This window comes from Morone saxatilis, unplaced genomic scaffold, assembly GCF_004916995.1.
Source record: "Morone saxatilis isolate NCDOM2014 unplaced genomic scaffold, NCSU_SB_2.0 Contig24, whole genome shotgun sequence".
Classification (NCBI taxonomy): domain Eukaryota; kingdom Metazoa; phylum Chordata; class Actinopteri; family Moronidae; genus Morone; species Morone saxatilis.
The window spans coordinates 24,048,184-24,062,423 of NW_023339807.1; positions in this window are offsets into that span (position 1 = coordinate 24,048,184).

The following is a 14,240-nucleotide window of genomic DNA, read 5'->3' on the forward strand; positions in this document are numbered from 1 at the left end:
CAAATAAAATTGAATTGAATATGTGGCTGTGAATTAGGGCTGGACCCCGAGTACTCGACTATTTGAATACAAGAGTTGATCAACTCTTAACTAGATACAAAATGCGTATGCAAGCTGTGGAATAAAACGTAACTATGCTTTATTTGTTTAAAAATATTTCCAAACTTTTGCATAAACCTGCAGTTTCCCTCAGATACAGATGGATACATTTCTGCTTGTTTATTACAAACATCAAACATAATATATATATCTAATATATAATCTAAAGCAACGTTCACTTACTGGACACCTGCTGCAGATAATAATCTAATGCTGAGGTGACCTTGCGGCAGTGGGAATCTATTCCTGAGGATCTACAGTGCTGAACCACACCAGATAAAAGCACTGATGTTCATATCACTTTCTCTTTTACCATGATTATTACCATTCATCATTTTTCTAATCATCATAATCACTGTAATCTGTCTCTATCATCATCATCATCATCAGACATCATTGTCACGTTATGCTTTTAGACTAAAGTGTAGTTTTGTGTTCTTATCGCTCACTGTACCTCCCAGAGAATTCAGAGTCAGACGATGAAGAAACAATGGCTCTGAGGAGGTGGAGGAGCGGAGGAGAGAAGGGATGGGAAGAAGAGCAGGACAAAGAAGAAAGCAGAGTGGGAGGGAAGGGAGGTGTCCTCTCGCGGCTCCTTCACCCCCACAACCCCATGTGGGGCTTGTGAACCTCTGGCCTACTTAAGCCTTTTACATTTTTTATGACACACACTCTGACGCACACACACCTACTGTTCATAATCACATAGACGCTGGAAAGATCGCACACACACACACACCCACACACACACACACACACATATGTGCCCTCATAAGCCTGCAGACACAGCAGTGAAATGTCAACTCAACCTGGAAAATAGAAAATGACTGTGGTTTGCAATATTGACACATTAAAACAGAATTTAACTGAGTCAGCTCTCTGTGCAGGGGGACAATATGTGTGATTTATATATATATAATACATGTATTAAATACTTTATATGTCGTTTCCTCACTCAGGTGTGTTCAGTTAGCTTACCTAGCTTTTACCCTGGACAGAAAATGGGAAAAACCGCTCTTGTAATTGTAAATCTGAAACACTGGGAAAGAGCTTTGATATCTCCAACTTGGAAAAAAGAATATTATAAGTGTTCACAAACTGATGACAAAATGTCTTCATGGCCACCAGGCTGGTACACAGAATACAATATTACCACTGATACAGTCAATTCAGCTCATTAAAAAGGAGCAATAAACTTAAAGTTAACAAACTACTTTTGTTTTCTTTCAACACACACAAAGCCAAAAGATCATGCAAGATTAAGATACACTGCTAACCTTTCTGCACATGTAATGTCCACTGTGTAGAGTTGTTGAAGTGAATTTGACACTTACTGTATATCGTTAAGTTGTAAAATGAGTCGTGGTATTAAGACGCAAAGACTTCAGTTTCACTTCACAAAAAGAAAATATGGACTGTTTTGCCCAGTTTTTACCCGAGCTCAGAAATAAGAAAGGACTCTTTGATTTAATAACAAACATAAATAAAGAAATCTTTTTCACTCACAATTTGTCCTTAATCTCATTTTGTTAAAAAAAATCATGAGATCGTGAGTTGAGCATACTGTTTTGTTTTTGCACATCATGTCATGTAAATGAAATAAACCATTTTTATTTGTTGTGCCTGAATACACAAAACAAACCACATAGCTCCTGACTGTTTTACTGCCATTTCATTTAACTTTAACAACTTCCATTGTTATAATTCCTTGTGACGAAATTTCTGTACATTATTGTATTACTCAGTATCAAATAAACAATAAATAGCTAAAATTTCGTATTTTTAAACATCAACAGCCAGCAGGAAACAAACTTGGACCCAAGTTGTTTCCTAGCAACACAATTCTTATTGAACTGTCTCCATCGGTGGTGCAGGTGGTTTAGGTTGCGATTGCAAAGTGCCTACAGTTACCAATGAGCCCGTGGCCTCGCTAGTCGACCTGCCAGACAAAACACTGGGTGCCACAGGCTCATGCACTGTAACTATGGAACCATCGCTATAGCAACAGACTCCTCCAACAAAAGGGCAAGGACCTGCGGTGGTTCAGCTGCTGCAGGATTTAAAACACACACACACATACACAGGCATGATGAAAAACACACAGTCAGTGAAATATAGCACATTGATAGGCATCTTACAGGTGAATCATAAACGCACACATTATCATCTGAGTCTGGATTGACATTTCAGCCCTTTGCTGTTTACATTTGAGCTGTTTCAGCAGCTGGACATTTGCAGACTGACTTACAATGAGAGCAACAACTAGTGGAGCAACAAATGAACAAATATGTGTGTTCATATGGTGCCTCAAAAAGTCCAACAATGGAACAAAACTAGTAGTATCCACAGACATGTATATATTTTCATATTTCCTTAATATCCCCCATTTCATTTCATGATTTTTATTTTTATTTTGCTAACATAAATATTCTCTTTTTTGTTATTACTCTGCATGCCTGTACATTACCTCAATAACTTTGACATTTTAATCTTATATTCTGTTTTTAGAGTGAAATTTATTATTTATTAATGTGCTCTGTCTGTATTAAATAATCCAGCAAATAGAAAATGATTCCCAAGTGTCTGAAATTTGTCCTGCTCACATACAGAGTGTTTACTATATAGGGAATAGTGAATTATTGAAGTGAGAGTGAGTTTGGGCCCAGCTTGAGACTGGGATTGTACGGTGGCTGTTTAAGGACATCTCAGCCTGTAGCTCCACATCGTCACTCTCGGCTCAGCTCCACTTCGAGCTGAATGCTAACATTGCGTACCATTAAGCATGTTGTTGTTAGAAATCATCTCTATTTGTTTACAGCCCAGTCCAATATGGCGGTGACGTTGACGTACGATCCCAGCGGCCAATGCAGCGTCTATATATGACTGTGTCAAGCTATGTAAGAAGATGATGCCGCCACTCTTAATTCCGCCTATGAGCTCTGATTGGTTAATTGTATCTAATGTAAGGAAACACCTGCCAATAAGCACACAGGACCTAGAAGAAGAATCACTGAGTAAGATTACGGTCACACAAACATGAACGCAGGTGATGTGGAAATTAGTTTGCTGGTTTGTTCCATTTTCAGAGTCAACCACACACGTGTATTTGCTGTTGCCTGTTACTTCGCCCGTCAAAGTTCAACAAAACTCCATGCAGAGTGAAGATATGAACTGCATTGCCACTGGAAGGTTTTTTCCCCCTTTGCTCACATAGAATGGAAGTGAACAGGAGGCAAATATTCACTAGTGTTGACCTTCCTTTAAATAAAGAGATATGGACGGTGATTCAGGGGGCTTTATTAGTGTTCTCTCTATCTGTAAGGGTTTGTGCAGGTCTACTGCTGATTCTCCTCTATTTCAGTCCTTTTGTCCTTTTCCAATTCTTATTCTGAAAATTAACCCATGCATGTCTGACCCGGGAAGGTTCTTATCGGCATTTAATTTTTTTAGACCAGTAAAATCCTGGTGGGTGTGATACAAAAATTCAGGGGCTCACCGTGTTCCGAGCCGATACAGCTCAGGACAAAGAGGAGTCAGACTCTGTGTGTATTGATGATGTTTGGTGCTCAAATGCAGTCAAACTGAATGGACATATGTCTTAATATCTAACTTTTGATGAAAAGATGATCTTGCTGCTGTTTACATTCCACCAGACACAAATTCAAAAGATGCACTGTAGAATTATTTCCTGGGTGTATAAATGAAAAACTATATATTGTTTTATTTTGTTCTGGAGGTTTTTTTGCTCTAAATGCAATCATCTTTTTCTAAATGTGTGTAGCATGAAGGGACTGCAAACTGTCAGTTTATTGTTGTATAATGATAAATAAAAAAAAGTGATTACGAATTTGTCGGAGGGTTGAGATTTGACAGATAAAATACAGAGGCAAAGAGAATGGTTGAGCTGTAAAGTGTAAAGCTCATGTATAGTGGCAGATTCAGTGCAGATGTGGGAGGCCGGAGGATGTTATATATGAAACAACACTGTACAGATGTGTATTTTGTCTGTATAATGTGAATGAACATATAGTCTCTTCATGTGTTCTGCTGGAGTGTACAGGACAATGAGTGTTGATGAATTTGTATTTGTATGTTTGTCCCCAAAATAAATTACATAAAACCTCTGCAGCGTTGCTTTGTTCATTTATTTACACTCTGTGGCTGCACGGTGAAGGAATCAAAATGATGGATGCATCTGAGGGAGGGGAAGCAATGACAGAGTGAGCAAATACAGCTGAGGGAAATTAGAAAAATAAATTAAAAGTTGTTAACTGTCAAGTTCCACTAATGATCTATTTATGGCCACACTGAGAAACAGGTCTGCAGACATAGAAAGTATCAGATTTAGAACTTGCCAATAAACTTGTAGCAGGAAGGGGGGAATCAAACGTACAGAATAGCCCTTTTCAACCCGGAAAGGTAAGGAAAGGTGGGGAGATCAATCAGACACACCTGTGAGCTGGGGGAAGGGGACTGAAAGAGGAGCGAGAGTGGCTAAAGGAGGAGATGACAGGAAGTTTAATCCAGTTTCTGAACATCATTCTAAAAAGAGAAACAATGTCGTATATACTGTCTGGATTTCATCAACCTTCATGGACAACGAGGTGCTGCTATGTGCTGATCCCCGAAGCAGGTTTCCTTGTTGTTGTTGGACCCATAAAAGTCTCCCTTCCTGCAAACCTCCAGGCTTCTCCTATTTCCCGGCCTCAGGTTAGTGTGCATTACCCCTCATCTTGAACTTCAACCTAAGTTATATTCTGTTCTGTTCATTTGTTTTCTTTTATCTTGCGTATTTCTGTAGCAAGGCTATCTTTCCAGCTTGTTTATATCAGTATTTCTAAAGTGGCAGGTTTAAGATTGTGATTATTCTCCTGTCTGGGGCCCAGCTCTTGCTTTGGATATTTGGGATAAACCTACGCTGCAAAATCAATCCAAAGAATTCATTTATATGCACAGTGTGATGAAAGTAAACCACAGTAGTGATTCATGAATATATGAAAGTCTTCATGAGCTCTGTCCACCTCCCACCAACTGATGTGGGCCGACGGACTAATTTTACACCCAGACTTCATCTCATTGTTCGCTTTTACAGAGAAGACACTGACGTGAGAGCAAATTTCAGCAGACACGTGTCAATCACGTTACTCTCCGCTGTCAGCCTCGTTCATATTGTCTGAATATGAGAGGGAGAGACAGTCAAAGCTCAAAGAATATGAAACCAATGCCTAAATATAGACATCTGATGTCAAAAGCACCGCAGACGGCAAAGAGACAAGACTGTCTTATACGTAAAAGGTCACCGTTTGAGCCCATGTGTCAAGTTAAAATGCCCTTGTGTAAAACACTCAACCCTTTCTTCCTCGCTCGCTGTCAGATATTTTCAGTAGGAGCAACAGCAAAATGCAAATCTGTCAGTTTTTCCATGCCTCTTTGGGAGGCAGATGGTCGGTGTTCAGTCTGTTTTTTTTTTTCGGCTCTGGGCAGCAGCAACTTGAAGGGTTGAGGGGTTGAGGGTCAGACTTTAGGACTGGATGGCTGCCTGTTTGAACTCCTGGTTGACTGCAAAATGATCAAAACCAAAACTGATGGTGAAGCGCTCTGTATGGCTGCACAGTTCAGTGTTACTGTCCAGGGTTTTGGCACCATGAGTGACCACATTATTGATTTCAAATACAAATACTACTATTATTACTACTATTACTATTTAAAAAATAATAATTAATGCAGGTTTAAGCTGAATACACAAATTGTTAAGCTGCAGTTTTGAAACCTTGTGTTACTTAAAGAATTCAAGTCTTAGTCTGGCTTTGAGAAACATGGACTGGATTAGACTCGTACAAATATTAGTGCATAGTTTGGGTGTATTTTGGCTTCTTTTGGAGCAGTGGTGGTAATACCAGCCTTGGAGACAGGGTGAAAACCTTCTCCCATTAATGCCACCATGACCGAACTCATCACAGAGTGCGCCTTTGACTAACGGTGCTGTATTAGACATCAACAAATATTAACTTGCTCAAAGTTTAAACTGTTAATTTGAGAAAGCTAAAGTAGACTGGCACCACATGGGCCACAAGGAGCAACGCAAAGATCTCTCTCTTCCTTCCCACTCTGCCTTCCTCTTTATCCTCCTCTTCTTCTACTTCCTTCTTCCATTCCTTCTTTCTTTCATGTCCTATCTTGTCTCCTTTTCTCCCCACCTCCTCAGAGCCATTGTTTTTTTCAGTGTTGTTTGTCTGACTCTATGGAAAGTACAGTGAGCAACAGCTGTTTCCCAAACGTTTTCGTTAAGGAACCCCTTTTCTATCATTCAGCAAAACTGACTAAGTTACATACTTTATGGATAATTCATATTCTATTCAATGATATACTGTACAATGAACCCAAATAGTGAACACTAACTGCAGGAAGTTTGTGTAAAAGGTACGATTTGGATGAATTTCTAGTAGATTATTTCCTTTGACTATTGATCAGAGATTTTCTATCTATTTTACACGTCTCTGTTTGTATTGTGTATTTAAATGTTAAAATAGAGGTGCTTGGTTGGACAAATATACATGAATTGAAAGTTTGGGCAGTTTTTCCACAGAAGATAAAACACATGAATCTGACTGAAATGTGTTTTTTTTTTTATTTTTTTTTTTTATGTGTAGTCACATATTTCTGACTTCTAATGTGAGGATTGGCGAAATCATGTATGTGCAATCAAAACGAAAGAAATTTAAAAAGAAACATCCTTAAATGTTGTATGTAGATTTAGACATCCGGCTGAATATCTGAAAACCCAAAAGAACAACTGGTTGCTGCAATTTGTGGTCATTTTGCAAACAGCAATATTCCAGACACTTATTTTGTTTTGATTTAAAAATAATAATAAAAAAGTTCCACCTGCAGAATGTTAGAACATCAGAACATCAGAATGTGACATATTAAAGCCTTTAGAATTAACTCAGGTGGCAGAGAACTGCAGGAGAGGAATAACTCCACCAGTTCAACTGTATGGTTCAACTGTGCAGTTCGAGTTAACTTCAAGAGGATCCATTTCAAGATTTCAATTGAAACATTTAGAAAAACATCGCAGATATCAACTGCAAACATGGTAAGTTGAGTAAATTAGTTTGTTTCAGTGCAAACGCAAGTTCCCTACATAAGAGGAATGATCTTAACTGCTGGTTACAATGTACACGTCATTTAGTCCTTTCTTTATTCACACCTAAGTTAGTGTACAGTAGATTTAAGTAGCTAGATGGGCAACATAAGCTTAGCTAGTGTTGTTTACATGAGTATCAAAGTTTAGATTTTAAGGATATTCATTCTCAGCAGAAAATAAGTAAAATGGCATTTGAATGTGATCAGAAAGTTTCCAAATAAACACCACAAATATTTTTTGATTGATTTTGATTTTAATTATCAATCATAAAGATCCTTGTCCAAACTAAATAGAAAGCTTGACTTTATTTTGTGTCTGACACTCTTCTTCACTAGACTTCAAATTACCGGGAACAAGATCAGTTTCTTACATCTGAAGAGGAGAGCAGATCCTCCTCTTCAAGTGAGGAGTCCCCGGGCATCCTCGGCGTCCTCTCCTCTCCCACCTCCGACTACTTAATTCAGTCTTTTGTGGGGGAGGGCATCTACGGAAAAGTCGTCAAGTGCACAAAGGCAGCCACCAGGGAACAGGTGGCTCTGAAGATAATGAAGGACAGCAACTTGACAGAGGAGGTTCAGAATGAGGTGAGACAAGTGATGTTTGTCAGAGTTTTTCATTTGTACTGTATGATGCTTTGTATGTACTTTAAAACTATACACCTTAAATCTAACATTTCACATGTTCCCCAGTTGGCCATGCTTCAATACCTGAGGGATTTCGACTCGGACAGATACAACTTTGCCAGATGGAATGGCGGTTTTATTGACGGAGAGAACATTTGTCTTGAGTTTGAAGCGCTGGATGTGAGTCTGATGGATTTTGTAGAGAAGAAGCCTTCCCACTGTCTCTCTGTGAAAGAAATCCGCCCAATCCTGCACCAGGTATGTGTACCAGTTTTCTTTACAATGAGTTGTACCATGAGGGGTTCTGAAAAAGGCCTACTGGGGGTGGACACTGTAAATTACAATGCAACTGTACCAAAGTTTTTACATATCTTACATATTATTTATGGCTGGCGTGTATACGGCTGCTAAGGTGTATGTGGACAACTGCTGGGTGGGATGGGTGCACAAGTGTCCTTACGCTATCCTTATCCCACTGCGTTAAATTGTATTTCTATTTCTGTTCTGAGTCTAAATAAGTAATATGCCCTGAAACAACACTGAGCTCAGATTTTACAGGGCTCGCTCAGCCTCAAATGACTCCAAAACCTGGCGAAGCCTGTTTTCTGAAACATCAACTGACACAATGACTGACCTTCTTACATGATTTATTGATGACTTCAGATGGCCGAAACTCTACAACTCTTGAGGAGCTTAGGAGTTGTACATACAGATCTCAAGCCAGACAACATCATGTTGGTGGACCACGTAAACCAGCCATTTAAGGTTAAAATGATCGACTTTGGCTTGGCCCGTCATGTCTCACAGTCACAGTGGGGCTCGTTCGTCCAACCACTTTATTACAGGTAAGTAACTGGTCACATTGCAGAGTTAAGTTCAGACTTGAGACTTTTAGTTCTAAAAAAAAGCATTTGAAACAAAGAAACAAAACAATGTGTTTGTATTTATTTTTCTTCTTTAAGGTCTCCAGAGATCATCTTGGGATTTCCCTTCACAGCAGCCATTGACATGTGGTCTCTGGGCTGCGTTGCTGCGGAGTTGTACTTGGGCTATGTGCTGTACCCTGCCAGCTGTGAATACGACATGGTCAGTGTTACTTTAAACTACACTTGTGTGTTAGGGGAGGGGGGGAAAAAAATAAAAAAATTAGCAGCATAAATAGGAAAACCATGTACTGGTGCATGATCTCATCTGTTCTAATTTTCAATCGCGTTTTAATAAAAAACACAGCATAACACCTGTATTTAAAGTACTCAATGATTTTACTGAATCCTTAGATAAGTTGTTGAAAAGGGCTGTACAATGTTGCCTTTTGTCTAAAGCTTTTGATACCGTGGATCATGCCATATTTAAGCAAAGACTTAGATATGAGACAGAGCATTTTGAAAATTACATTTGAAAATTATCTATCAGGTAGATCTCAGTGTGTGCGGGCAGAAGGTATTACCTCTAGCTCTCTTAATGTATCCAAGGGTGTGCCCCAAGGACCACTACTTCTATCTATAGTTTTTAAATTCCCACTTTTATACTGCTAACTTGCTTTTAATGCTGTACAATGTACACTGTGTTATTTAAACAAAAACACTGAGAGATTGAGTCTGTATCAATACATGTAACCCTTGGCAAGAATGTAAATGAGTATTTATCCCATAATGTAAAACAATTTCTTTAATCTAGTCTAGAACTTGTGCTTTTTCTTAACTATCTTTTCTGAAAAACTAAATATATATGTACCAAGTGTAACTGACTTTGTGTTGTGCCAACAGATTCGACATATGGTTAAAACTCAGGGTCTGCTACCGCAGCAAGTTCTCAACGATGGACTCAAAACCAAGCAGTTTTTCCGGAGGAATAGGTGTCGTCGGTGGAGATTAAAGGTATGGAAACTCACTTTCAACTAGAATGTGTAACTTTTTATCATCATTTTATGCCACTCACTGTATTTTGGACAGATTAGCCAATCAAATATAATTTCTCCTTAGACACCAGGGGAATATGGAGAACACTGCAACGAGACATATTTTGACTGCCTTGATGAACTGAAAGAGGTAGGAAGTCTAATTTTGCAAATCAGATTTTTAAAAACATTTTTAAACAAGCTGTTACGATAAATAGAAAATGTACTGACCTTTTGTGATTTATTGTGATTCAGGTGAGGCCAGCCTGTCATCTGTCAGATGAGGACACTAAGGCAGAAATGGAAGACCGGGAGAACTTCATTGAGTTGCTAAAGAAAATGCTTCGTCTGGATGTTAATGAAAGGATAACACCCAGCCAGCTTCTCAAGGATCCATTCATCACCATGAATGACCTTGCAGATAGCTACCCAAACAGCCTCTAGTAAGTCTACATTAAAATCCTGTGCATAGAGTCTCTGTGCTGGTGGGTGAATATTGCTAAATTACATTTTTTATTTTGTTTCTAGCTTGAAATCGTGCTGCGAAAGGATGGAAGTGTGTCAGGATCAGAGTCTGACCTCTGATAACAGAGACCAGCAGCCGTGGCTGAACCCACAGCCCTCTACCAGCATGGCTGGCCTGGACCAGCACTTCTCCCGCCAGGTTCCTCCTGCCTGGCACAGTCACCAAGAGCATCCGCTCATACTGGGGATCGCTTCGGCTGTCTCCAGCTGTCTCTCCATCCACGAGAACCCGGGTCCATCACAGCCGCAGCAACTTAGCTTCTCGTTTTTTAAGGAAAGGCCCCAACCTGCTTTGCAGTTGCCCGTTACCTCTCATGAGGCTCAATCCTACACAGGCAGAGTTCAACCTGTGAGGAAAAGGTCGAGGGACACTTTTGAATCTTCGTTAAGCAGAAAAAGGTAAGTGTTGTATGACTCTCTCGCACTGATTTTACTAGATAGATAGACAGACAGATACTTTATTTATTATCCTGAGGGAAATTCAAGATTAGTACTATATGCTTATATAAATTACATGATGTTGCTGTTAAAATTCAAGAGATTCAATCAGTATTTGATTTATACAGAAGACCAGAAGGTGCCCTGCCAGAGAGTAAGAGAATGGCAATGGACTTGGCGTTCTTTAAGACACACGCAGGAAGGCTCGATGACAGCGGCACAGGACAGTTACTTCAAAACTCTGAAGAGACTTCCACTAGCATGACCAAAGCTAAGGCTCTGAGGAGAATGACAAGGTCTGCTTTTATTGAGCAGAAGAGGAGGGAGAGAAGGATGAGGAGCCTGCTTCGTGCCTCCAGAGAGGCTCCATCTAAATGTGCAGCTGAAATCAAACCAGGGAGGAAACGGACACGGGCCACTTTTACAGCTGCACACAGTCGAAGCAGGTAGGTGTTCATTTTTGGTTATGTTATTTCATTGTATTGTTATGTTTAATGTTCAGGAGATTTAAACAATATTTGTTTTGTGCAGGAGTCCATTCAGTGCCTCCCCAGAGAGGAGGAGGAGGATGAGCCCAGAGAGGAGGAGGATGAGCCCAGACGGTGTTCAGACACTTAAAGGTAGGTTCATCTATGGCAACACACTTTGGGACTAGTAGCCGGAACACAAGCTTGATTAAGTTTGAGTGTAATATCAACACTAGCTGCTATGTTGAAACTAGTTTTACACTATCTAACTCACCTGTTTGTTCAGTTGCACCCTTTCTATTTACGCTTTAACTGAACAAAGACAAATGTGATCAGAACGTTGTAGAAAGTGACGTTTCATCTGGTGCATCCTCAAAAAAGTAATGTATGAGATCACATGTATAGTTAACACAATAAGTAATTCAACAATTTCTTTCATCTTGGCACCTAAAAGGTTACAATTTTCTTTTTCATCAAACCAAGTGATTTTTAGTTCTAGCTCAAAAGGAAGCTTTGATTTTTCAAACCTCTTTATATCATGACAATGTGAGTAGTATATGCAAGTTAAAGTTTTATTTCCCTCCATGTTGCCGGCACCCAGAAATCCCCACTCAAGTCTGCCAGTCGTCGCCCAAACCAGAGTTTTCTCAAAACTCCAAAGATGCTCCAACTGAGGCTCCATCCTGCGAAGCCAAAGTGAGACCTCAGAGGAAGAGGACATGGGCCACATTTATAGCCTCACACCTCGGTCTGCGGAGACCTCCAGAAAGTGGTTCACCGGAGAGGAAAAGGATGAAGATGGGCCTTCTTCATGAGTCAAGAGAGGCACTAACTGAAGCTCCGTCTGGCGAGGCAAAAGTGAGACCTCAGAGGAAAAGGACGTGGGACACGTTTATAGCCTCACACCTCGGTCTGCGGAGACCTCCAGAGAGTGGCTCCCCAGAGAGGAAGAAGATGAAGATAGGCGTGGACAAGGTGGAGACACAAACAAGTAAGCTCAATTTTCACTCTTATTCACTGGATCTCAGGTTCTGTATAAAAAATGACATATTTGTGGATAGTTTGGTGAAACCTTGAACCACTGGTGCTAAACATGTGAACTTCCTTGTTTTCTCTTTTCCTCACAGAGGTGCTCCCCAACTCAAACCAGGCTTCATCCAGCAAGGCTGAGACTTCAGAAAGTGACAACAAGTAGGTGTTATGTCCTGTCCATATCTTCATTTGATTGCACTTTTATTGCTAGATTCAAGAGATTTAAACAACATTTGATCTGTGCAGAAACCCAGAGTGCTCCTCTCCAAAGACGAGGACCAGGAGGAAAAGGAGAAGGGAAAGTTCGGATGGGCAGCAGGCGCACAAAGTAAGCCATCCCACGCCAACGCACACTTGAGCTCAATTAAATCTAAAACAGTTTGCCAGAAAATGTGTTGTGAAGTGAGTGTAAGAGGCTCAGCAACTCTCTCTCCATCTGTGAGTACAGAAGCCCGCCAGATGAGAAGACTCTTGAGGAGGCTCCAGCGACGGTGGCCCAGGACAAGAGTGGGGAAAAGTAAAGTGTCTGGTAAAGATCCAGAGAATGGCAACAGGTACGTGTTGCAGCACTTCCATGTTCTGATGGTCTGTCATTGGACTTCAAGATTCAGTTTTGTTTGAACTTTAAATGTGGATGTTATTAGGTCGCATTATGGAAATTGTTTCATCTGATCACCCGCCAATGTGGATATTTGTTGTTAGTTGCTTAATGGAGCAGGTTATAGTTTAAAATGGAAGAAATTAGTTATGTGACACAAATAATGGCAAATTGTTGTGATTTAATGTCCTACATTAACATTATTTTTAGAGTCAGACCAGACAATTAGTTCACATATCTGGTTTTGGGTTTGTATCGTCACATGGTGAATCATGTTGTCAGAATCCTGTTGCTTTTGATGCCACACGGCTGTCGTCTTGTATACATTACTATGATGGATAGAAACAATGGAGGCCACGGCAGTAAAGTTCACTGTCTGAAAGCCCCTTAAAAATGTCTGCCATTTTGTTTCTTTATGTAATCTGACGAGATGCCTAACATTATAAAAGCAGTGCTTAATCACTAGGAGTGCCTGTTTTTAAAATAACCACTTGTTGTTTTTATCATTGTATGGTAACACCAGGCCATGGATGTAACTTCAGCCAGTCAGCACTGGAGAGGGACCAGAGAAGAACCGGAGAGGCACAGAGATTGGTGAACAGATCTACGGCTTAGTTTGACCAGGGGGTTTATCGATAGATGGTAACGTCTGCACAGGTGGAACAGGTTGCTCATTTACTTCATGAGCACCAGGTTTTTGTTTGGCTCAACAGACACTCAAATATCTTTGGAAGGGAGTTCCCTCTTGTGTGGTCCTTCCCAAGGTTTCTTCCAGTCTCTCCCATTGAAGGGTTGGATTGGGAGTTTTTTTCTTGCCCGCTTGAGGGAGGTGTCTTAATCACTTGAGCTTGAAATTAATATTACTTCATAGCTTCCAGCCTGGGCATTTAATTCCACCTTTTACCACATCAGCATGCAGGTAGAAGGCAGCTGATTAATTGGACAATATAGAAAATATAATGTGCAGGTGTTAATATATTTAATTTTATATTATAATGTGGTGGGAATTGTTGGGGCTCCAACAAGTCTAGACCGGACTCCTTATGCCATTATTGTGTGTAACTTCTATTATGATTTGGTGTGATACAAATAGGACTTGTATGTTGTATTGTATCAGGTTTTTATGTGTATTTTCATATGCATTGATCTTTTTGTGTTTTTCTATGTGTATTGTGTTTTTATGATGTATTTTCAATGTGTATTTGTATTGTATGTTTGTATTGTGTATGTGTATTTGTTTCTTTCTATGTTCATTGTGTACTTTTATGTTTCTTTTTATGTTCATTGTGTACTTTTTGTTTCTTATGTTCATTGTGTACTTTTTGTTATGTTCATTGTGTACTTTTTGTTTCTTATGTTCATTGTGTACTTTTTGTTATGTTCATTATGTACTTTTTGTTTCTTATGTTCATTG